At 38.2% G+C, this 27,561-nt stretch overlaps 1 long non-coding RNA gene across 1 annotated transcript in view; it reads right to left on the bottom strand.

The window, feature by feature from the left end:
• Window positions 1–280: 280 nt before the first annotated feature.
• The window catches only part of LOC121394765, a 77,702-nt gene continuing 50,421 nt past the window's right edge, over window positions 281–27,561 (bottom strand). Inside the window, exon 3 of the long non-coding RNA XR_005962005.1 lies at window positions 281–572. This is a non-coding gene — a long non-coding RNA (uncharacterized LOC121394765). The remainder of the gene's footprint in view (window positions 573–27,561) is intronic.

The following is a 27,561-nucleotide window of genomic DNA, read 5'->3' as shown; positions in this document are numbered from 1 at the left end:
AATTTTTGCAAAAATTTTAAGTTATCGCATTGCAAATTTTAATTCCACACTGAAAGTTTCTTCATGAAGGTGGTGCTTATTGCTACAAGGCAGAAACGTTCTCAATTCCGCTATATTGCAAACAACAAAATTCTCATTTTTTTCCCCACTATGATTTCAAAGCCTATCATTTTATAATTTTATTATTTCACAAAATGCTTGTCTTCTAATGGAAAAGTTATTTTAAAAAAAAAATAATTAAAAAAAAAAAAATAGAAAGTACACAAAGACAATCCTCCTTTATTTCCCAGCAATATACGTGGGCTTTCCATCATAAAAATGTCAAAGGAAATATTTGATTTGTCTAAGAAAAGGCAACTATATAAAAAATAGACACGCTTTAATCAGAAAAAGAAACATCAAACACTGGGTTCTGTCATCTTGACAATGGATCCCTCGAGACATTTCCAGGCATAATAAATCTCCGATAAAGGAAATGAGCTTCCTCTCTTTATATATCATAAGTGAGGAGAATTTCCAATTAACTTCGCACTTCTTTATTCACAGGCAGAAAATTCATGGCTTTTCCTTTTCTAAAAACAAAAAAAAAAAACGACTTCAAAGTTGTTATAATGTTATTTTTCTTTCATAAAAAAATGCATTCACGTCTAAAATTTCGCCACTTGAGATTTGTAAAAAGCGCTGTATAATTGGTCTTAAAAGAAACTTTTTCTCATAAACAAAAGGATAATGCGTGCAGATTTAAAAGTTGTATTTAATATTAAAAAAACTGCCTTCCCTGAAGTGGTGAACATCTTGGGGCACATTCACCAAGCTCGGGTGAATGAATAGAGGGAAAAAAAACTCGAATTTCGAGTAGTTTTTCGTGCTCCTCGACTATCGAATTGGCGTAAATTCGCCTGAGTAGAATGATTCGAATAGATCGAGCGAAAAAAAGCTGCGACTATTCGCCCATTCGATAATTGAAGTACTGTCTCTTTTATAAATACTTCGACTGCCTACTTCGCCAGATTAAACCTACCGAAATGCTTTAAAAGCCTATGGGAAAGTTTCTAAATTTTTGATCGAATAAAAAGGCATTCGATCGATCATTCACCGGGCGAATATTCGCCCATTCGACTATTCGCCAGTGCGTAAATTCGCTTAAATTCCCTATTCGATTCTATTCCCCAGTCGAATTTCGAGGGATTTAACCCCTCGAAATTCGACCCTTGATACATCTGCCCCCTACTGTCATCGCTTTTTTTTCTGTTTTTTCTTTTTTCTGTGTGTCCAACTTTAAGGGGCCAATTCACTAACTTCGAGTGAAGGATTTGAAGTAAAAAAAACTTTGAATTTCGAAGTGTTTTTTGGGCTACTTCGACCATCGAATGGGCTACTTCGACCTTCGACTACGACTTCGAATCGAAGGATTCAAACTAAAAATCATTAGACTATTCGACCATTCGATAGTCGAAGTACTGTCTCTTTAAGAAAAAACTTCGACCCCCTAGTTCGCCATCTAAAGCCTACCGAACTCAATGTTAGCCTATGGGGAAGGTCCCCATAGGCTTTCCTAAGTTTTTTTGATCGAAGGATATTCCTTCGATCGTTGGATTAAAATCCTTCAAATCGGTCGATTCGAAGGATTTAATCGTTCGATCGAAGGAATAATCCTTGGATCGTTCGATCGAACTATTTGCAATAAAATCCTTCGACTTCAATATTCGAAGTCGAAGGATTTTAAATCCCAGTCGAATATCGAGGGTTAATTAACCCTCGATATTCGACCCTTGGTGAATCGGCCCTTAGGGTAAGTCCACACTGGGCATTTTGGGGAGATTTGGTTGCTTGGCGACTAATCGCCTCGTCTTTGCGGCGACCAATCTCCCCAAACGCTTTCCCTGACTCTGCGCCGGCTTAAAATGAAAAAAACGGTTAGGGGAGATTGGTTGCCGCAAAGTCGAGGCGATTAGTCGCCAGGCAACCAAATCTCCCCAAAGGCCCAGTGTGGCCTGACCCTAAATTGAGCCATGCTAAAACAAAGATTTCTCAGAATTTAAAGTAAATTTCCAGCTGCAGTAGGACATTTATAAAGGTGCCTATAAAATAAAACTGCGGAGGAGAACTACTTGTCACTGCATTCTAAAACTAGAGATGGGATAACATATATACGGAGTGTTCTTGATCTGGAGACTACTACAGTTATGGGATCCGTTATCTGGCAAACCGTTATCCAGAAAGCATTGAGTTACTGAAAGGTCATCTCCCATAGACTCCGTTTTAATCAAACAATTCAGATTTTTTTTAATTATTTTTTTCTGTGTAATAATAAAACAATAGCTTGCACTTGATCCCGACTAAGAGATAAATCATTCTTATTAGAGGAAAAACAATCCTTTTGGGTTTGTTTCATGTTTAAATTAATTTAAAGTAGACGTACGGGGGTTATTTATCGAGTTCCGAAAATGTCTAATTCTTTTCTGAAATATACTCCGACCCAATCCGCACAGGTTATTTCCCCTTATTTATCAAAACATTTTCCCGAAAATTTCCTGTGCAGGATAGATTTGAAAAAATCATGAAAAATTGGAATTGTACAAATTTTTCGGATATTCCTCCCAAAAATTCAGATTTTTTAAATTTTTTTTATAATGCTTAAATCTTAGCATGAAACCCAGCACAAATCAGGATATCTTTGGGACTTCATCTATTAACTTATATACAACCTTTTCGGATTCTGGCTTTTTCCATCCTCGGGGTATCAAGTTTTTTTTTTTTCACAAAAAACAATTATTGTAAAATTGGGATTTAATAAATTACCACCGTAATATATTGAAATCCAAGTTACACCAAGATCCCTTATCCAGAAAACCCCAGGTCCTGAGCATTGTGGATAATAATTCCCATACCTGTATAGCCTTGAATAGCCTCAAATGGTCAGTGGACCTTTGCCTTTGTCTTCTACTTGAACTCGGCAATTTTTAGGTGGTGTACTATCAAATTAGAATTCGGATTTTCCCCAACCAAAATCAAACTTGAAAATTCGAATTCTAATTTACCATTCGAACCTTAATAAATCTGCCCCTAAAGGTATGGATATCCAAATTATGGAAAGACCCCTTATCCAGAAAACCCCAGATCTCACGGACAGTCCTGATAACAGGTCCTATACCTGAATATATATATATATAGATAGATAGATAGATAGATAGATAGATAGATAGATAGATAGATAGATAGATAGATAGATAGATATATAGAGATATATATATTATATAAAATACACAGAAGCCATGAATATCGTGTAAATTATATTCATATAAACGGTGACTAGTGATGTCATCAGTTATAAACGGTGAGTAGTGATGTCATTTTGGTCACATGACTCACTAAAACTTGTGTATTATATATATATAGATATATATATTTATTCAATAGGAATAACTTGTATTATTGACCCATTGTTTCTGAATAAAAGATAAAAATTACTAGCCAGTCATATTGGGCTTAGTCAACACATTCCATTGGAAACAACTGAGGGATACAGAGCCAGGAGGGAATATGTAGGTTGTGTTTGATGAATTTATAAGCGGCATCCAATCAAATATGGTTTCTTTGTTTTTTACATTATTTAGTGGGTTTTCTTTGCAATCGTGTCCTGCTAGGAACTGACAAACAGAAATGGCCTCCAGTAGAGAATTCAAACAGAAGACACCAATCAATAATGGAATATTAAATTTCTATCCATATATTTAACAATGGGAGCTTCCTGCCAGCCAAGCACATTCCAGATGAGAGTCTTTGGCATTTTCTTTGAAGATTTTCTTAACTTGGAGATATTTAATTATTTACAAATGGCATTTTTGTTTTCCAACCCGTTCTGAAGGCGCATGAACCTTTAGTATTCATTCTAGTGAGATCCCCGTTGTATGGGATCAATAAAGCAAGCTGTCAGTTGGTGACCTTCTCACAAACAAGCTAATTCTGTTATTTCCCAGACTTTGCTAGAGGAATCATACGGATAGGAACGTGTAGGAAATGTCTCTGAGATATGGAAAATTAAAAATTTTGGGCATCTTAAAATTATCATTCTATAACTAATACATCACAGCACTTAGGAGACTTTCCTTTTGAGAAATGAATCATTTAATTAAACTTTTTAACCGTCAATTATGTATATTTAGGGGCAGATTTATCAAGGGTCGAATTTCGAAGTAATGGGAGTTTTTTTTGGAACTCCCATAACTTCGAAATTCGAATAAAAAAAGACCAACCGAAATGTATTTAAAAAAATCAAAGTTTTTTTGTGGGTGAATAGGCTGTGTTCGGTTGTTCGAAACAAAGTATAATCGAATTCGATCAAATTCAATTCGAAGTATTTACAAAAAAAAACTTAGATTTTTCAAGGTCCACCAATTGACTCCGTATAGGTTTTACGAGGTCCCCCATAGGCTAAAACAGCAATTCGCCAGGTTTTAGATGAGTTTTAAAGTTTTAAAGAGACAGCAGATGATAAATTTGATATTCTAATTTTCTAATTTTTTTCAAATTCAAATCGAATATGGACTATTCCCTAGTTGAAGTACACAAAACTAGCTCGAAATTTGTATTTTCTTACTTCGAATTTTCACTTTGACCCTTGATAAATCTGCCCCTTAGTCTGGAAGTAGGATCCGGTCACTACAGATTTTAGGGTTGTCACCTAGTTGGTGGGATGGATGATGTTGGGACGGGGTGCGTGATGTCAGGGGTGGGGCAGGTGTATTGCATCAGGAGGTGGAATTATGACATGGCAATTAGCAATTGGCTCATCGCCATGCCATTCACATCAATGGGGTATATTTATCAAAAAGGGAAGTTAGAGATCACCACAGTCCGCTAGAGTGAAATACCTCCTCTCTCCATTCATTTCTATGGGATTTTTAAAGGATTGTTTATCAAAGGGGGAACTTTCACTTTGACCCTTTGATAAATACGCCTTTAAAGGATAAGTAAACCTTTAAATTGAGTGAATATAAAATTGATGAGGGTTCTATTCTAAGCACTTTTGTTATTCAAATTCTTTATTTATTTTGTTTTAATTCCAAGATATTAAAGGTTACATGTACTGTTAATATAAATGAATTTTGTTACAACAGCGCCACCTTCTGGTCAGTTTCTGACCAGTCTGACCACCAAGTAGTCAAGGAAGTTGTCAGGAGAAAGAAAGAGGCTGCTCAGTTCTTCTGCTTAGGAAAGATTTGAGAAATGTTTCTATTTTTTTTCTTAAGCAGAAGAACATCAGAGCAGCCTCTTTCTTTCTCCTGACAACTTCCTTGACTACTTGGCGATCAGACTGGTCAGAAAATGACCAGCAGGTGGCGCTGTTGTAACAAAATTCATTCATATTAACTGTACATGTATCCTTTAATATCTTGGAATTAAAAAAAAAAAAACGAATGTACATTGCAAAAGTGCTTAGAATAGAACTCTCATCAATTAAACAAATTTTTAAGGCATACGTATCCTTTAAAGGGTTAACCAACCCTTTAAGAAATTGTTCGGCCGGGCAGAAGGATTTATTAAAATAGGAATGATAGTCAAACTTCCTTGAAGCTTCGTCAGAGAAGCAGACACAACATTAAAGTTCAATCACAAAGCATTCTAGCTAATAAAACAATGATATAATAATAATGTGAGACTTCAATTATAAGTGAGCCCCATTATGTTTTGTCAAATCCATAAATACTGAGAATTCTGCTTGTCAGCCCAAAACATGAAGGTATTCTCAAGTCATTACTATGTTTGTTCTTCTTCAGCTTCACTTTCATCTACATTCTGTTCCAACCTTTTATTTTCTCATCACAACATTCGTCGCCATTCCATTCATGCTCCGAGCGAGCTACCAAGGAGGTTCATTTTATTCCCTGCCCATTACATAACGAGACTCAAATTAAACGACACAATCTTCTGTGTCTACGCTCCAGTCATGCTGAGATACAAGAACCATCAGTTGGTAATTTACTGGCAGAATTAATTCTAGCATTGGGATCATTTCAGCATTTTCCACCAGTTATTGTTTATTTCCATGTCCCGTATCCAACCTCCCTTAGTCCATATTCGCCATATCTGAGCGTTACGTCCCAACTGTTCACCATAATTCATGTTTTCTGTAATGACCTTCAATTGATTTCCTTTTTTTAGCTTACATTCGGCTTTTCCTTACTGCAAGGGTTACCTTAATCCCAACTGAATCATTGCCTGTGCCGTATTAATCTTCATTATTACCTGCTGGGTTTTTTTTTTATTATTATTCTTGTTTTAGCCGCTGTCTCAGGACCACGGTGGTCACATTCGCTTAGGAATCGTCACTGGGGAAAACATGGAGGAGCTAAAGAAGACGACAGATGTTGGAAACATTACTCAATGTCAATGAGTCCAATAAAATGTATCACGCACAAAAGGGGGACATTAATGCAGTGGAAACATTTTTTATCATCTTTGCATAATGAATAGTTTCCATATAAAAAAAAAGACCTTGACCTTGAAGTGCAGTGTGGAAATTGTAATTTGGGACAAAAGTTGCCATCATTTTTTACCCACAATGCTGCATCTTCCCCAGATGTATTCACCTTATTTTTTACCCACAATGCCGTTTTTTCCATACCATTTCAGTGTAATTGCACCTGCTAGGGGATGTTGTGTCCACCCCAACTTTGACCGATGCAAAACAAGGTGCACACAAACTTTGCATAATTTGGATCGTCATACCTTAAGTCTACTAGAAAATCATGTGAATATTAAATAAACCCAATAGGCTGGCTTTGCCTCCAATAAGGATTAATTATATCTTAGTTGGGATCAAGTACAAGCTATTGTTTTATTATTACAGAGAAAGATGAAATCCATTTTTGAAAATTTGGATTATTTGGATAAAATGGAGTCTATGGGAGACAGCTTTCTGGATAATGGGCTTCCGGATAACGGATCCCATACCTGTACGCTGACTATGCCTATGCCGACAGTGTTTGTAGTGGTAAATGAGCCCTTATATTGTTGTCATATCAAAGAGGTTGTTCAACTTTAAGACAGTTTTTAGTATGGTTTAGAACGGCCAATTCTAAGCAACTTTTCAATTGGTTTTTATAGTATTATAGTTATTTGCCTTTTTCTTCTGATAGCTTTCAAATGGGCATCACTGACTCCTTTCTAAAAAAAACAAATCCTCTGTGGCTACAAATGTATTGTTATTGCTACTTGATATTCCTGATCTTTCTATTCAGCTCCTATTCATATTCCAGTCTCTTATTCAAATCAGTGCATGGTTGCTAGGGGAATTTGGACCCTAGCAACCAGATTGCTTAAAATGCAAATTGAAGAGCTGCTGAATAAAAAGCTAAATAACTCAAAAATCACAAATAATAAAAAATGAAAACTAATAGCAAACTGTCTCAGAATATCACTCTCTACATCATACTAATAGTTATCTCAAAGGTGAACCACTCTTCTACATGAATATTTGGGACTACTACAGAATGCTCTGGACCTGGGGTTTTCTGGATAAGGGATCTTTCCATAATTTGACTCGCCATACTTTACTTTATAAAAAATCACGTTAACATACATTACTTAATTATATGAATAAGACCAAATAGTTTGCCTCCAATAAGGATTAATTATATCTTAGTTGGGATCAAGTACAAGCTACTGTTTTATTATAACAGAGAAAAAGGGAATCATTTTTTAAAAAACTTTATTGTTTGGATAAAATGGAGTCTAGGGAAGATGGCCTTCCCATAATTTGGAGCTTTCTGAACAATGGGTCTCCAGATAACAGATCCCAGACCTGTACGTGGGTGCTGTGTCAATGTGGAGAGTTGAGAATCTCACCTAAGGAGGCAGCGCTCAATTGGTTAACAGGTGCAGCAAAAATGCCGCTCCTAGAAACTAAGAAACACATTTCTGGTTTTCAAATCGGAATTATGACTTTTGTAAAACACAGAGCCAAAAAATGTGAGTTCAGGTGGAGGGGGTGGCAGCAACAAACCGCTTCAGGGCAGCAGAGGGTCCAGGATCTTCCCTGTATATATATATATATATATATATATATATATATATATATATATGTGTATAGACAGGTCAATATAAGTATATGAATATACAGTATGTGCACCAGAGGTCATTTGAAGAGGTTGAACTTAAAAAACTTTTAGGGGGTTAATTGTCAAAGTTACAGTTTTAGAGTTTTTCATACCTAAAATTAACTCACATTTCAAATGGTTTCTAATTTAAGACTCAAACTCAAATGGAAAATACTTGAATCAGTGAGTTCGGGGTTAACAACCGGAAAACTCAAATTAATCGAGTTTTCGGCAGGAAACAACTTGAATTGATTGAGTTTTCAAGCAAAACCATCCGAACAAAACTTGAACATCATGAAGGCTATTAACATCTTCAAATGGTTCAACTATCCTCTGTCATTGACTCCTCCATGACCTCGACAGGTTACAGATGGAGTCGTTTCAAAATTCAAGCTATTTCCAGGGTAGGGTATAATAAATCTAAATAATTTGAGTTTTTTAACCTGAAAAATGTATTTTTGACCCAAAAAATTACCTTGAAAACTCGAATTTTTGTGGAAAACACAAATCAAGAAATCTGCCCATTTATCATTCTTTGACACAAATTGACTATCTCTATGTCTGTAATTGTTATGCCACTTACATGAATTTGTACTGAATATAACCACGTTTTAACCAAGGCTGATTCAGATTATTAGTGGTGCATTCATTGACGTGTTGTTTATGTTGGGTCAGGTTACAATCAAGGACAAGACATTGTCTTCTTATTAAAAGGGAAATGTGGGTCAGTGAAAAAGAAGACATTGTTTAATTGAACAACACACATTTGGGACTGATATACCAAGTTTTTGCAACTTATTGGATAACAGTATTTTTGGATGATAGATCACATACCTGTGATAGCGACCTGGTCATCTCTAGAATACAATCTCCAAACTGTCCATGGAGTACGAGAAATAACATATAAATAATAAAGCTCTGGTCAGTTCCCATGGTTGATATTTTGATAATAACACTGTGGGGCAGATTTATCAAGGGTCGAATTTCAAAGTGAAAAAAACGTCGAAATTTGACCATCGAATAGGCTAGTCCGACATGCGAACTCGAAGGATTTTAAGATCGTGCAATCGTACTACGATCGTACGATCATACTTCGATCTTACTTCGAATCAAACGATTTGAACTATTTAATTGTACGATTTTACAAAAAAAGGTCGTCGAGGTCGAAGTTTTTTAAAGAGACAGTACTTCGATTATCGAATGGTCAAATAGTCTAAGCATTTTCACTTCAAATCAAAGTCAAATTTGGCCTATTCGATGATCGAAGTACCCAAAAATTACTTCGAAATTCTAAGTTTTTCAATTCGAATCTTCACTTCGAATTCACTTTGACCCTTAGTAAATGTGCCCCGCAGTGTAATGATTTCCAACTGATAACAAAATGAATATTCAGCTGAAATACAGACAGGAAGATGTTTTCCTATGAGTTCTTTTCCAGCATGTTGAGCTATAACGGGTGAGGGATACTTACCGACTGAGAGAAGAGGCCAGATCAGGGCTCAAGTGTTTCCTGATTATTTAAGAAACAGTTGAGAACTTTTAATCGATTCGATTTAGAAAATGTCCTTGTTTTCATCAGTTGAAACTCATGTTACATTTTAATTTTAAAGTTCTCTTTTAATATGGATTGCAAAAAGTGAGACATTTTACATTCATTAATTCAAAAGGTTTACATCTCTTTTAAATTCATAAAACAAATAAAAAAACAATAATGATTATCCTGTAATGAGGTTAATCAAAGATCTTTATACTGTCTATATTATAAATGAGAGCTGTGCTGTAACGTAATTGCAGTTCTACAGATGGGACGTGGGAGAGGAGGCAATGCAATGTACAATGGGCGGAACACAGACTCAAGTAAATGAAGTTGAGTTTAATTAGTTGCCATTAACTTGGCCTGTTTAGAGGAAGAATCTGTCTTTTCATCCCTTTCCACCAAGGAAACTCTGCTGACTTAAAAAGGATGAAGGAAAGCACAGATGTCCGTTAGGAAACTTTGGAAAGTCCTGAGTTTATCCAAGAGTTACACAAATGTTCCTAAACAACAGAACAAGAGCTAAATATGGATCTTATGGGACCAATATAAACCAACGGGATTCCAAGTCTAAGAGATATTTTTAAATAATAATTAGTTGTATTATTTCTAGTGATTCTTAGAGAAAACTGGCCACTGAAGGGGCTTTAGAAGAGTTCAGAATGGAATTCTGCAACATCGTTTTATTGTTTAAAAATAATTATTTTTATTTATCCACATTAAAACAGCACAGAGAGTGTGTCATCTGACGCGTTTCGGGCATTTCCGCCCTTAATCATAGGGATAGGGACTTTGCCTCATGGCCAGTTTAGTTGATCAGGCAGAATTGCAGACACATACAGTGCAGTTATATAATTGAGCAGAGACTAATTTTTGGAGTAACTTATATCGTCCAAACACATGTATCGTCCAAACAAGTGGAGCAGATCTATTGAAACATCTATGGAATAGGGAGCATGAGCCAACTTTGAGGCCCACATCATCTGCACACAGTAACATGAGGTATAATGGTTATTTTATGACCCTAAATGCAGAATGCAAAGAGCAACTCTCTGTAATGTACTCGTCTATCAGGAAACTTGCAAAGTAGTGGGTGCTCTCAGATGCACAGGGAACCCCTGTGGATTCAGGTGTTCACCGATGCCCTTTTGGGGCCCCGGGCTTTCTGCTGCGGAACCAACAAGAAGTAAGTGCGTATAATAGTAACAAGTCCATAAACGAGGTACTGGCAAGGATTAAGCAAGACGTAGTCGAGGAACAGGCAAAAGGGTCGAGACAGGCGTCTACAATCGGAATCAATAACAGGCAGAAGTCAAATAACCAGGAATTCTTAAACAGTAGTAATGCTTCGGCAGGATCTGTAAACAGAAGCCAGCTTGGGCACTGTCAAAATGGAGATTTCCACTTATATAGGAAAATTGGTGCCAAAATTCGAATTCGGTGCCGAACGAAGATGTCATGACGCTGGGCGTCAAAATGTGAGCGGACCCACGCCAGTGTCAGTTCCGCCCAGACAAAACACGTGATGTCAGCACAGGTGCGCCCCATCAGCCGGGAAGAGACGTGCCGGGAGGTAAGAACACCCGGGGATCTCCCAGCGCATCTAACACTCTCCTAGTCTAAAAGATATTTTTAAATGACATTTGGTTGTATCATTTCTAGCAAGATTCTGGGAGAAAACCTGCCACTAAAGGAACTTTTGTCCTTGGACTCATGGCCAGTCTAGTTGATTAGGCAGACTAGCAGAAAGAGACATACAGTGCAGTTATATAATTGAGCAGAGACTGATTTTTAGAGCAATTTATATTGTCCAAACACTTAATTATATTGTACAGGTGGAGCAGATATATTGATAAATCTATGGAAGAGGATACATGAGCCAACTTTGTAGCCGGCATCATCTGCACAGAAACATGAGCCATAATGGGTAACTTATGACCCCAAGTTCACTGTAAAAGAGCAATTTTGGACACAACGGGGCTCATTTATAAACACCAGGCAAATTGCACCAGGGCAGTAAGCCATGGTAACCAATCAGGTGTTTGCTTTCACTGCTCAGCCTGCAAACGCTAATCACTGATTGGTTGCTATGGGTTACTGCCCAGGAGCAGATTTGCCCAGTGTTTATGAATGAGCCCAAGAATGTTTTTTGCCAATAATGCATTTTTTTTCCATAATCCCAGCATCCTTGCAGCAGCATGGAGAGTTGCACAATTGTGCCTTATGGATCAAAACAAATACTGTTCCACGTGCACATGGCAGCACTTTGGAACCAAGTTTCAGCAGATATTTTAGTTGGGTTGGGATTGTGTCAACCTCCAGCACTCACACACATGAGCATTTGCTTCTTTTATGGCAAGTCTGGTGTTGACACAACACTCGAATATATCACCTCATTCAGGCTGACGGTGGCTCTAGGCTTAACTTTCATCCCATGGATGGGACAATTCAGCAGAAGAGGCAGGGCACAACTTTGCACGACTATACCCAAGTGCAAGGAGTGTTTGGCACAATTAACTTAAAGGGCACCTATCACAGCCAAAATCAAACACATATTAACAATCTGACCAGTACAAGCTAAACACGTTTAATCAAACCACATATATAGTTTTTTGAAAAAACTGCAGGTTTTAAAAAAAAATCCCTTACTTTGTCAAATGGGTTCTTTCACAGAGGGAGGCCATACTGTGACTATAACAGAGACTCTAATATGCAAATTTCAGGAGCATGCTCAGATTGTAACACTGCTTTGAGTATTCTACCCAGAATGCCTTGTTTAAGTAAACTCCTCCACTAGAAGTATCAGGAGATTTCCCTATCTTGTCCCCTGCTGGTAAAGTCATTGTGGCAGCACTACTGAACAGCAGCTAACACACAGGTTTGGCTGATTTGAAAGTAGCTTAGAAGGTTTGATAAGCAACAAGGAATTTCAACTGAGCATGTGCGAGATTTCAGAGCTGCAGTTGGCTGGGAAGATATAGGTAGGAGGAGCCAGTGAAATCCAAGATGGCTGCCTCAGCTAGAACTGCAGTGGAGATAGGGGAGATCTTGCAGAAGGAATAATGAGCTGATCATTTACATTATACAAACAATTCTAACTGTTTTAAAAATCGGATTTCTTGAACTTTCACATAGTGTATTTACTTAGTTAATGATTTTGGTCATGATTGGTGCCCTTTAAATGACTAGTATCAATAAGCACAATATTTACATATTTTAGTAGGACTGCACTTACATGTATAAATGACCCCTATAGAGTTGATGTAGGATACACAATGAATGTAACTTGCGTTCGGCCGTTATAAACTTCCGGCCTTCCTCTGATTTGGATGCATAGTCCCCTCGTTACTATAAATGATATTCACTAGATTGACACAGAAATCAGTCCTAAACTTCTCTGAATCAAATCAAATCCAAAGAGTCACTTGTCTTTCCTGTACCTTTGGGACTGTTCAGAGTGTTGCTCTTACTGTTTTGCTGAGTTTCCTTATGATAGGCCCTGAATTACTCTTTGTTAAATCCCTACGTGAGCACAAAGGGGTTATAGACCTCCAGCATTCATGCAAACAGAAATGTAACTGTAGGAAATAAAAAATCATGCTGAAATGCTTTATTGTGATTTATCTGAAAAAAACTAGCAATGTTGTAATCCTGTAAAGCTAGTATTGGCATTCCTGGCCTTCTCCTGCCTCCACTCCATGCTGAGCCGCTGCTGTATCCATTAAGTCAATATTGGAAGGATTAAGGACTAAATATTTCACTATCTTTTTCCTAATGAATATGAAATGTCAACACTGAAATCCAGTTGAAAAAAAAAGAGAAATGTTAAACTGAATAATTATTATTATATTTTATTTATAAAATAAAAACATCGCCCTACTAACTTTTGTAGCTGTTTCTGCTGTGTGTGTGAATGTGATATTTAATATAGGACTATAAGGGCCGGATTCAGAAAGAAGAGAAACACAATCTGCCAATTCAAATTCAATATATATTTGACAGCTGTCCGCTGTCCATTATATTGTTCTAAGCATGCAGATGTGGTCCCTGCCAATGTAAAACCATCACAATAGTATCTATATGTAACACAATTTAGGAATTGTCCCCTTCTTAAGACATTGTCTTGATGTTATTAGGCACAGGCAGGGTGTTTATTAGTTACATAGTAGTCAATGGTAGTACTCCAGGTAGTGTCCAGGCCCAGAATACAAGGCCTCCATATTGGTACTTCCTTTGGGATTCCTCTACCCCTAATCTGCTTGAGTCCATAGGCTGGCTGGTGATACCCAGGGTAATAACGCTTCTACTCTACTAACATCCCCTTAACATCACTCCTAGAGTGAGTTATAACAGGATCTAGCTTCTCCTACAGAGGCCTCCTACTTCGGGCTTTTTTGCACTTGTAAGGCGGGTAACCATTTGTTGGACACATCAACCGTCTTCACCATAACCACCTACATTCAACATTACACAGGAACATAATTCAAACTTGCATAATATTCACACCGGCTTGTTCAAGTTTAACCCTTTATGCAGAGGATTGATACTTGGGATGGCTAGGTCGGGTACTCACACTTGTCTCCAGTCACTGGGAATCCCTGTTCCCCACCTGTCTCAGTAATCGGCACTCCCTGCAATGCCCCTTTATTATTCCGACAAGCTTTTTTTTCTCCACTGGCAGAACACTGGCCTGAAGCCCATCACACCCTACTGCTGTCCTAAACCCTTTCCTCTTAGGTCCCTATCTTGTGGGAAATCCACCGGGGCACTACCTTCACTACCCTCCTTATTGGGGCATTAGGCGGCCCATGCTCACTATCCTAGCTCAGACACCTAGTGCCTGCTATACTCCCTCTTCCCACTCTTAGCCTGCTTCTATTTCTTTTTCAGATCTCTTTTCTTCCAGTCTTCCATTCTTTGCAGATTCCTCCAGACTAAGTCCATAAAACCAGGGTGTGTTTCCCTTTTTGTACCTCTAGACTCACCTTCTCCCTCTAATGACGGGGGAGTATATTGCATCCACACTTCTATTACTTTCTTGCACCACTTAGTGTCCAATTTATCCAATTACACTTAACACCCTGTATGGCAAGCACACTCCAACATACAGTCAGGGCCGCCATTAGAAATCACGGGGCCCCGTACAACAAAATTTTTGGGGCCCCCTGGGCCCCGCCCACACTGACGACCAAGCTCCACCCCATATCCCGCCCACTCCACATCTCAGTTAAAAGACCACACAGACATCAGCGCTAAAAAAGTAACCCCCCCCCACACAAGTTGTAAAAAGCTATTGATGGTCAGGGCCCCCTTATAAAAAATTGGGGCCCCAAAAAAAAATTTAAATTTTTTTTAAAAAAAAAAACATTGGTGGCAGGGGCCCCCTTATAAGTTAAAAAAAACTTGGGGCCCCAACAAAAAAAAAGCAAAAAAAAACTAAAAAAAAAATACATTGGTGGCAGGGGCCCCCTTATAAGTTAAAAACAAATTGGGGCCCCAAAAAAAAATTTAAAAAAAAAATAATTTTTTTTTTGAAAAAATAAAAAACTGGTGGCAGGGGCCCCCTTACAAGTTAAAAAAAAATTGGCGCCGCCAAAAAAAAATTAAATTTTTTTAAAAAAACAATGGTGGCAAGGGGCCCCTTACGAGTTAAAAAAAAATTGGGGCCCCAAAAAAAAATGTTTTTAAAAAAAAAAAAGATTGGTGGCAGGGGCCTATAGAATATTAAAATAATACATTGGTGGCTGGGGATTAAAAAAAAAACAAAAAACACACAAACTGGTGTTCAGTAGGATTGAACTCATGGCTTCAGTACTTCAACTTCGCCTCCTTTCGTGACTTCGGGTCTTTTCACCGCTTCAGGACTTCAATTTCGGCTGTTTTCGTGACTTCGGGTCTTTGCGCTGCTTCAGGACTTCGGCTGTTTTCGTGACTTCGGGTCTTTTCGGCGCTTCGTGACTTCGGCTTTTTCCGTGACTTCAGGTCTTTTCGGCGCATCGGCTTCGGCTTTTCGGCACTTCCGCATTCGCAACGCAAGAGGCAAGACGTACGGCTCGGGCGCTCGTAAGGGGGGCCCGGATCTTCAAAAAATGCAGCGCTGCCGGGCCCCCCTTCATGCCCGGGCCCGGTACGCTTGTCCCCCCTGTCCCCCCCTGATGGCGGCCCTGCATACAGTCATATGAAAACATTTGGGAACCCCTCTTAATTCTTTGGAGTTTTGTTTATCTTTGGCTGAGATTTCAAAGTAGCAACTTCTTAAGTCGGGGGACTGTGACAGCCATTCCAAAATATTGTACTTCTCCCTCTGCATAAGTGCCTTTGTAGATTTCCAAGTGTGTTTAGGGTCATTGTGTTGTTGGAATATCCAACCCCTGTGTAACTTCAACTTTGTGACTGATGTTTGAAGATTATCCTGAAGAATTTGCTGTTATTGGGTTGAATCCGTAGTAACATAGTAAGTTAAGTTGAAACACACATCCATCGTGTTCAACCTTTTAACTTTTTGTTAACCTGCCTAACTGCCAGTTGATCCAGAGGAAGGCAAAAAAAAACCCCATCTGAAGCCTCTCCAATTTGCCTCAGAGGGGGAAAAATTCCTTCCTGACTCCAAAATGGCAATGGGACCAGTCCCTGGATCAACTTGTACTATGAGTTATCTCCCATAACCCTGTATTCCCTCACTTGCTAAACACCATCCAACCCCTTCTTATACCTATCTAATGTATCAGCCTGTACCACTGATTCAGGGAGACAATTCCACATCTTCACAGCTCTCACTGTAACAAACCCCTTCCCAATATTTAGCCGGAACCTCTTTTCTTCTAATGGGAATGGGTGACCTTGTGTCAGATGGAAAGACCTACTGGTAAATAAAGCATTAGAGAGATTATTATATGATCCCCTCTCTAGTGTGAACATCCCCAATTTGGCCAGTCTTTCCTCATAGCTAAGATTTTTCCATAACTTTTACCAGCTTAGTTGCCCTTCTCTGTACCCTCTCTAATACAATAATGTCCTGTTTGAGTGATGGAGACCAAAACTGTACGGCATATTCTAAATGGGGGCAGGGCCTTATCAGTGCTCTATAAAGTGGAAGAATAACCGTTTCCTGCTGTGAATCAATGTCCCTTTTAATACAGCTCAAGACCTTATTTGCCCTTGATGCTGCTGACTGGCATTGCTTGCTACAGCCAAGTTTATCATCTACAAGGACTCCAAGGTCCTTTTCCATAATGGATTTGCCTAGTGCAGTCCCATTAAGGGTATAAGTGGATATTTTTACATCCTAGGTGCATGACTTTACATTTATCAACATTGAATCTCATTTGCCACTTAGTTGCCCAGATTGCCAGTTTGTCAAGATCATGTTGCAAGGATACCACATCCTGGATGGAATTAATTGGGCTGGATAGTTTTGTGTCATCTGCAAAAACTGATACATTACTTACAACACCCTCCCCTAAGTCATTAATGAACAAGTTAAATAAAAGTGGACCCAATACTGAGCCCTGAGGGACCCCACTAAGAACCTTACTCCAAGTAGAGAATGTTCCATTAACAACCACCCTCTGTACCCGATCCTGTAGCCAGTTTCCTATCCATGTGCAAACGACTTCAATAAGCCCAACAGACCTTAGTTTAGAAAGCAGTCGTTTGTGGGGCACAGTATCAAACGCTTTGGCAAAATCCAAATAGATCACATTTACTGCCCCTCCACTGTCCAGCATCTTACTTACCTCATCATAAAATGCAATCAAATTTGTCTGACATGACCTATCCTTCATAAAGCCATGCTGATTGCTGCTCATAATGTCATTCACTAGGACAATGTTTTGAATGTGATCCCTTAACAAGCATTTAAATAATTTGCCCACCACAGATGTCAAATATACCGGCCTATAATTGCCAGACTGAGATCGTAATCCCTTTTTATATATTGGAATGACATCAGCTTTTCTCAATTCCATAGGCACCATACCAGATGAAAGTGAATTTGAGAAAATCAGAAATAGGGGCTGGTCTAAAACTGAATCAAGCTCTCTTAGAACCCGGGGGTGTATGCCATCAGGCCCTGGAGCCTTGTTTACATTAATTTTTATTAAAGCTTTATGAATCATATCCTGAGTCAGCCACGGAAAAGATTGAGCTAAGCCATCAGTGCAACTATGAAGTAAGCCTGGGAACTCAGACTCCTCTATTGTATACACTGAAGAAAAAACTGATTTAGCACATTTGCCTTTTCTGTATCTGTTACAACCACACTGTAATTAAAGCTCATTTTGCTTGTCTAACATGATAAAATAGGATTTGGAATAATTTTTTTGGGTGACGGGTCCCCTTTAAGAAAATATGATGCCATTAATCCTTCTACTTGTAAGGAAAGTTCCCTCACATGTTCGGCCTCCAAAATGTTAGCCACTGCCCCAATGCTTGCAACTCTTATATTAAACACAAGCCTTACCATAATCCCATAGCATCAGATTTACTTCAAGAATGAACAGAACCTTGGATTCCCTCTTCCAAACACAAAGGGCTTAACATACCTCACTAAGGACTTACTTCAGAAATATATTCTGGCACATCCCAATGCCAAAATACAGGATCAGTTGTCGGGGAAACATTTCTAGCCTCCATTCTTTCCTTGAGTTGTTGTTGATCTCTTTTGCACACAGAATGCTAAGCTACTTTGCAATGAGACAAGGTTTGGCTGCTGCCTATTGGACGATATAGGGAACTGAGCTATGCCAAAAACTCATTGAAAGTTGCAGGTGCCTTTAATAATTTAGGAAACATGTCTTCCTTATCCATACAATTGAGTATAATAGTTTATGAAATGAATAACTAAAGTGTAAGCCCAATTCAAAGTAAGAAGGAGTCAGTGATTAATAACTATTTTGTAGGGATATTAGAGATCTCCGAGGAGGTCCATGACAATGGGAAGCCACTTTGAAACAACGATAAGGTGACTTCTAATGCTGGATGTGTGTTATTTATTATTATACACAAGGTATAATGTTCCAAATGTAGAACTTTACTGATTTATTTCATGTAGGAGGGTATAGGTTTTGCTTCACCTTTACCCAAAAGAGTTATTGGTGACATTCAGTTACCGGAGATCATGTGAGGTAAAAGACAAAAGTTGATTTGACTCAAGTTCTGTGGATTCTGAACAAAGAACCAGAACCCCATAACAAAGGAATCACAGGGTTCTTATAGAAAGAGGAGTTACGGTGGGAGAACATAAAGATATCGATCCACAGAACAGAAAAATAAAGAACTGCTCCTATAGCCAAGCAGGTGGCTCTGCCTCAAGTTTAGCTGGAGAAGTCAGGGGGGCTCCCGGGGGAATCTGCATACTCAAAATGTAATTCTCTCTCAGATTAATTAAAGGTTAGGCCCAGAATTGTTGTGTCTTTTCTGAGTTTACCTTTCCGTAATAAGACACGCATTTGGTTTTCTTTATTGGCTAGGTGTCCCTATCTTATAATATATGGAAGACGTGATGGGGTTCAGTTTGTTTGGACCCCACTTGCTGGAGGAGGTGGTTAGTGTGTAAGTGTTTGATGTATTTTATGGTGAGTAAAAATGACTGTGTGCATATTGCTGTTTGAAAGTGTGTTCATTTACAGTCAAATGAAAAAGTTTGGGAACCCCTCTCAGTCTGCATAATAATTTACTCCACTTTCAACAAAAAAGATAACAGTGGTTTGTCTTTCATTTTTCTAGAGTGCTAGGGTGTTTTTATGTGCTTTTGCCTCCGATAAGGATTAATTATATCTTAATTTCGATCAAGTAGAAGCTATTGTTTTATTATTACAGAGAAAAAGGAAATCATTTTTAAATACTTGGATTGTTTGCATAAAAAGGAGTCTATGGGTGATGGTCCTTCTGTAATTCAGATCTTTTTGGATAACAGGTTTCTGGATAACAGATCCCATACCTGTTTATACACATATATATATATATATATATATATATATATATATATATATATATATATATATATATATATATATATATATATATATATATATATATATATATATATATATATATATATATATATATATACAGTCATATGAAAAAGTTTGGGAACCCCTCTCAGCCTGCATAATAATTTACTATACTCTCAACAAAAAAAGATAACAGTGGTTTGTCTTTCATTTCCCAGGAACATCTGAGTACTGGGGTATTTTCTGAACAAAGATTTTTAGTGAAGCAGTATTCAGTTGTATGAAATTAAATCAAATGTGAAAAACTGTCTGTGCAAAAATATGGGGTACCCTTGTTATTTTGCTAAATTGAATGATGTAACTGCTCAATACTGATTACTGGGAACACCAATTTGGTTGGATTAGGTATTTAAGGTATTTAAGGTGACCAATTGCAAGTTGTGCTTCTGTTCGACTCTCCTCTGAAGAGTGACAGCATGGGATCCTCAAAGCAACTCTCAAAAGATCTGAAAACAAAGATTGTTCAGTATCATGGTTTAGGGGAAGGCTACAAAAAGCTATCTCAGAAGATTAAACTGTCAGTTTCATCTGTAAGGAATGTAATCAGGAAATGGAAGGCCACAGGCACAGTTGCTATAAAACCCAGGTCTGGCAGGCCAAGAAAAATACAGCATTCAAATGGGGGTCACAGACCCCGGCAGCTAAAAAACTATTTCTCTGTGAGGCTACAGTGTTAGTGTTATCTTTACTTTTTACTACAGGTATGGGATCCATTATCTGGAAACCTGTTATCCAGAAAGATCAGAATTACGAAAAGGTTGTCTCCCATAGACTCCATTTTATGCAAATTTTTAAAGATTTCACTTTTCTCTGTAATAATAACAGAGAAGCTTGTCCAAACTAAGATATAATCAATCCTTATTGGAAACAAAACCAGCATATTGGGTTTATTTACTGTTTACATGATTTTTTGTAGACTTAAGTTATGAAGATCCAAAATACAGAAAGGTCCATTATCAGGAAAACCCCAGGTCTCAAGCATTCTGGATAAAAGGTCCCATATCTCTACTTAACTTTCTATTTAGGCCCTTTCCTATACTTTGTGCACAGCGAATAGATATATTCATTCTTCTTGGGTTACTGGCCCTGTATTTGATTCATTCCTGGCCCTCAGGGGCCAATGCCAAAGCTCTACCTGTGTCTCTCTATAGGTGGCACTGAATGTATTTGAACTGAATGCATTGTATAAATATTAACGATGCACTGAATCCAGGATTCAGTTCGGGATTCGCCCAAGATTCAGCCTTTTTCAGCAGGATTCGGATTCAACCAAATCCAAGTGTCTGGCCGAACCCAAATCCAAAAAATCACATGACTTTTCATCACAGAAATAAGAAAGTCAATTTTTTTTTATCGATACGCTGCTGCACACAGTTCTCTTTCCCCCTCGTTGGCCTCATTTGCATTTGCAAATTAGGGTTTGGAATTAGGGTTTGGATTCGGTTTGGAATTCAGCAAAATCTTTTCGCCCCTAAAATAGTGAATTCAGTGCATTCATAATAAATACTGTATAAGAATTTTGAATATCATTACTGAAGGTAATAAAGTCAAGGGTTCCAATGGCCTCTTAAAAGGGGATTTTCACCTTTAAAGGGCATGTAAAGTCTAAAATAGAATAAGGCTAGAAATGCTGTATTTTGTATACTAAATATAAACATGAACTTACTGCACCACAAGCCTAATCAAACAAATAATTTATGCTTTCAAAGTTGGCTACAGGGGGTCACCATCTTGTAACTTTGTTAAACATCTTTGCAAGACTAAGACTGTGCACATGCTCAGTCTTATTTCTTATTCTATTTTAGACTTTACATGCCCTTTAAAGTTAATTTAAAGGTCAACCAGCCCATTAAATACGATATTTGAAACCTTCTTTATATCAGATAATTGGCACCAATACGTGGAAACAGCTGGTAAACCCTGGGTTAAAGCCGTATAATACGAATGTGCGGCGACTGTATATTTGAGAGCATAATACGCCTGAGATGAAGCAGAGGAGAAAGCAGCTCCCAAGACCATTGAGTTTCATTATTTTACTTTCTCCTTTCGCAAAACAGAAAGTTGTGTCTTGTTGTTACGTCTGTTTTGAAGAGAAAGGAGCCTTTGTTTGGGGAGTTTAATCCCTCAGCTTTTTGAGTAATGATTGTAAGAAGCATTGTGTGCGGTTCCTAAGTGGAAATCTTATGCAGGCAGCTTATATTGTTCTACTTGAGCCGCGTGTCTGTAAGTACAATCATAAAAGCACCGTAATTACCTGGCATCTTCCAAGAGGTACTGTGCTAAAATAACCAGAAAAAATAAAGATATTTAATGGGTACCTGTCGCTGTAATTTGTATAATCCCATGTGGCATGATTTCTAGTTTTTTTTAATTTTGCTAAATTATCCCAGCTTCCATTATGTTGCATTGGGTTTTTTTTGTTAGGGGATCGGCTTTAACAGATGTAGGGCCTAGTGATGGACAAATTTGTCCCGTTTCACTTTGGTGAAACCAAACGAGAATTTTGACGCATGTGTCAATTCTGACAGTCACGTTAAAGTCAATGGGCGTCTGAAATAATGTTGACGTGCGCCAGTTTTGACGCGAGCGACTTTTCCTGCACAAGCTGAATTTTCACCGCTACATTTTCACCCCAGTTTCGTGAATTTATTCACCACCGGCGAAATGCGGAAATTCTCTGTGAATTTGCGCCTGACTAATTTATTCGCCCATCAAAAGTAGGGCCCCTGATGTGGAATATGCAGGACCCGAGGGCTGTTTGATTAAGGGCTTTCCAGTATTCAGAGTAATACAATACAATCTATTTCAGTGTAGCATTGAGTTAAAAGGGTTGGTCACCTTCAAATTACCCTTTAGTATGATGTAGAGAGGGATATTCTGAGACAATTTGCACTTGGTTTTCATTTTTTATTATTTGTGTTTTTTGTGTTATTAAGCATTTTATTCAGCATCTCTCCGGTTTGCTATTTTTTTTTAGTCATTTAGTCTCTAGGGTCAAATTTACCCTAGCAACCATGCATTGGTTTTAATAAGAGACTGGAATTTGAATAGGAGAGGCCTGAATAGAAAAATGAGTAATAAAAAGTAACAATAACAGTAAATGTGCAGCCTTACAGAGCATTTGCTTTTAGATGGGGTCAGTGACCTCCATATGAAAGCTGGAAAGAGTCAAATAATTCATAAAAAGGCAAAAGTCAACTGAAAACTGAAAAGTGGCTTAGAATTGGCTATTCTATAACATACTAAAAGTTAACCAGCCCTTTAAGACTCTCACCACTTCTGCCTTCTTTTCACAGTTCCAGACCAAAAAAGGAGGATGAAGGGGGGTAAACATTCTGCAACCGTTTCCCAAATTCAGAAACTCCACGACCCCTTTAGATACCAGGGAGCAGGATAATTGCTCATCTTTGTCCACATTCTGTTCAAATAAAAAGAATGTAATTCCCCCCAAAAACAATATTTCCACAACATGTTTTTTTTTCAAAAATAGCAAGGTATAGATTTATTAAATATTCAAAATCCCCTGTCCCAAAAAAAATAATTACAAAACTGCCCAAATAAGATGGCATCGGATACAGTTAAATACACTTTCTTTCTCTGCTCTTTGTTTTATCTATCTTTACACTTCTCTTCTGGCTCTTCACCCTCTTTCACCCTTTTACTATCACCTGTACTTCCTTCCCTGAGTTTACTTTCCCTTTATATTTCCTTTCGTTTCTATCTTTCTCAGACATTTCTTATCTATCTTTTACTCTGCATAAGTTCCCCAAGTTTTCTCCTCCTTCAGTTTTTCTCAGGTTGCTCATCTTTGTTATCTTCTAATCACTCCATCATTTTATTATTATTTATTATAAAGGAGAATTCAACCCTTAACTAAAAAAAAATCCCTACCCCCCCCCACCTTATGTAGACCCCCATCTAAAAGCAAATGCTGTGTAAGGCTACAAGTGTATTGTTATTACAAATGATCAAATCAATGCATGGTTGCTAGGGGAATTTGGAGCCTAGCAACCAGATTATTGAAATTACAACATGGAGAGCTGCTGAATAAAAATCTAAATAACTCAAAAAACACAAATAATAAAAAATGAAAACCAATTGCCAATTGTCTCAGAATATAACACTCTACTTCACACTGAAGTTTTGTTAGCTATTTCTCTCTTGTTTATCTTTACATGATTACTTGTGCTTTGTGCTGCTTTTCTCATAGAGGCAAGTTGTAGCGCAAAATAGCTAAAGCACCATAGTTTGAACACCCCTAATTCATCCCTCAAATGGGCCTTCTCAATTGCCAGGGGCCCCCTTTCCTCTAACTGTCATCCTGCTCCTGGTATTGTATTCTTTGCCAGCAAATCTGATTCCTTTATGAAATTCTGTGCAAAGCAGAAGCGCATTACAGAGCGCGCCTGCCATATTGCATATTTCATTAGACTTGGCAAGAAGAATTTATTACATTAAAATACAGTTACCTCTGCATCTTCCATTCCATTTGAAATGTTGATTTATATTCACGGAGGGACAATACATAGAAATGAATATGATGAGACTTGAAATATTTGGAATCAATATCTGAGCATGCCGGCAACAAGCTTCGCTATTCTATACAAACAAAGGCCAATATTCTCCCTTTCCTCTTTCTACTCCTGAGCGTTTGAGATGGGTACAAACTGCCTTCAGATTCTGATTCCATTGGCAGCCACATGTTTAGTTGTTGGTATAAAATTCATTATAACAGCAGGTTTATTTATTAGTTAAAATATTTATGGTAATAAAAATTTGTATAAAGATTTTCTCTGCACTTCAGGTTCTGACTTCTGAAAAATGATAGCAGAAGCTGACCTGGAAGAAACTACGTTCAATATCCAGTGAGTTTAAGAACAATGGCATTTTATTCAAGCCTGAAACTGCCGGGTGCATCATTTAAACCTTCAAACCTTCAAGGAAGCTGTGACCCCGGGGCTGACCAGAACAATCAGAAGGTGGACGTAGAGTCTGGGGTGATCAGTTATTGGAGAGAATAACACGTTCGAAAACCTTTACCAAATCAAAATGTAAATTCCCTGAGAACGTTTTGCACTTTGCATATTTTTTTTTCTAGTTTTCAAGATAAAAGCAATTTTTACTCTGCTAGTAAAGTGAATTTGTGGTAAAGGACCACCTGTTGTTCATTTTGGCCGACTGAACAGTCAGTAGAAAGTTAAAGGGATACTGTCATGGTAAAAAATGAATCAGTTAATAGTGCTGCTCCAGCAGAATTCTGCACTGAAATCCATTTCTCAAAAGACCAAACAGATTTTTTTATATTTAATTTTGAAATCTGACATGGGGCTAGACATATTGTCAATTTCCCAGCTGCCCCAAGTCATGTGACTTGTGCTCTGAAAAAACTTCAATTACTCTTTACAGCTGTACTGCAAGTTGGAGTGATATCACCCCCCCCAGCAGCCAAACAAAAGAACAATGGGAAGGTAAGCAGATAGCAGCTCCCTAACACAAGATAACAGCTGCCTGGTAGATCTAAGAACAACACTCAATAGTAAAAACCCATGTCCCACTGAGACACATTCAGTTACATTGAGTAGGAGAAACAGCAGCCTGCCAGAAAGCATTTCTCTCCTTAAGTGCAGGCACAAGTCACATGACCAGGGGCAGCTGGGAAATTGACAAAATGTCTAGCCCCGTGTCAGATTTCAAAATTCAATATAAAAAAATCTGTTTGCTCTTTAGAGAAATGGATTTCAGTGCAGAAGTCTGCTGGAGTAGCACTATTAACTGATGGGTTTTGAAAAAAACATGTTTTCTGATGTCAGTATCCCTTTAAATTAATGAGAAAAGGAAAGTCTCGGGTTGTTGCTCTGCTTAGAACTGACCAGAGATACATCGGATGACTTTTCTCTGTTGGTTAACTTCCTTTTCTGAGCTGGGCGATATCTCCAGACTTTCCTTTTCTTACTAACGGAATTTTCAACCGACCGTTTCCAGTCAGCAGAAATGAACAGCAGGTGGCGCTATTTCAAAATTCAATATGGTAACTGTGTAAAAACTTCTAAAATCTGGAAAGCTAGAAAAGAAACATTCGTGCAAATTGCAAAAGTGCTCAGCAGCACAATCAATTTACCTTTCCTTTAAGATTAGCCAAATCATATTGGGAAAGAGACTTTTCTTTTAGTCTTTGATAATATTTTGAAATTCAGAGTCAACGATGAAATACAAGTGTTTCTGTTTGCTCCCGACACCTTTTTCTGCCAGGGATCGTGTCCTCGGGGGTCGGTTTCGTTCCTTGTTATTCATGTACTTTGCATTCTGTTTCTTGAACTGTTGTTTTTTTTAGAGCATTTTTGTTGCAATTATGGTTTTTCAGCTGTTGTTTTGTAATTAGTAAACCCACCCGGTATCAGAGACACTTAGGGAAAACACGTTAAAGATTCTACAGCTTGTTTATCAGATGCTGAATTTCTTGTTGACTTTTTAATGTTTTCAGCCTTGTCTGTTATTTTAGCACGAAAAATTAGTCTTTTGTGAATTTGCTTTGTTTTTTTGTTTCAACTGAGTACGGAAAATATTTTGTCGGAGTCTAATTAGATATGTAGCTACTTTACTTTTTATCTCACAGATATATATAAAATCTCAGCAATTTGTCATCCTTTCAGATCAGTTGTTTCCATATCGTCAGGCTGGTCCAACGGGTGGGGGGTGGTCAGTTCAGTCAATGGAATCCTGAAGGATGGCAATTTGGGAGTGAATGCCGATATAATGTCCCAAATATTCCAAGAACTAAATCTTGTATGGTAGAAATGGGCTGGGGCACTTTCTTGAACAGCACTGCGTTATGTTTTGGGTAACCGAGGATGAGTAGAGTATAACAGTGCTTTATTAGCAGGTTCATGCAGCCATTACACAACAGTAAGCAACTCTAACACCACAAGCCGTATAGAAAGTATGCACAGTATAAGTCTTGAGCACAGTGACATCTACTGGCCATTTGTATAAACACCCCACACTGCACCTCAAAATTGGGTCCAATTACCCAAATATTCCCTGAACCCGACTGGACATGGGCATATTTCAAAATTACTACTGGAGTGTTCAGGCTCCTGCCCAGTGGGCACAGGGGATATTTGAGTAACTGGTCCCAGTATGGTGGCCAGGCACACTTCAGTCCATGATAGAAAGTAATAGAATGCCTGTGAGTAGGCAAAAATGAGTGAAAAATAGATGGCAACAGCTGTGAACATAGAATTACCTGAGTAACAATGTAAGACTAGAATACATCTGCCAGACAGGGTTGGACATGATGTGATTAAATATTCATCAATATGTGGGTTTGCTGTCATACAATATGTCTACTGCCATCATCAAGCTGAAATGATAAAACTGCAACAACCATCGGCGATGTAATAAAGGAGCCAGAATACATCTCGTCAACTGCAACCGCCTATACAGGAGCCAAAGGTGGTTCCAGAAATTGCAGGGGATTTGGGTCCCCATCTAAGGAGACTGGGGGGGGAATAGATCAGCAATGTCCAGCCTGCTATAATTTCTATGTTCTTGTACTTCAACTCCCAGCAAGAAAATTCCTTCAACAGTTCTGCATTTGCCCCTAAACAATTCCCCTAAAATGCCCCCAAAGAGATTGTCAGGGAGCCGGGGGCTCCCTCCAGGGAGGTTGTCAGGATCAAGGAGGAAGCCCTCTTGAGGGAACAAGGTCGCGGTGTCCAAAGGCTTAAACGAAGAATAGTCAGGATCCAGGCAAGAGTTCACAGGCAGGCAGAATACAACGAAGTACAAAGTCCAGGCAAGGGGTCAGGATACAAGGCAGGAACAGGATAAGGCAATAAGGCACACAGGGAACCCAGGATATGCTTAGGGAAAGTAATCCTATACTTGGGCGCCATTCTGGCGTCTAGTTGGC

Source organism: Xenopus laevis, chromosome 6L, assembly GCF_017654675.1.
Source record: "Xenopus laevis strain J_2021 chromosome 6L, Xenopus_laevis_v10.1, whole genome shotgun sequence".
NCBI classification, from domain to species: Eukaryota; Metazoa; Chordata; class Amphibia; order Anura; family Pipidae; genus Xenopus; species Xenopus laevis.
Note: the sequence above shows the minus strand (reverse complement) of the source record. Positions and strands in the feature narration are given on the sequence as shown.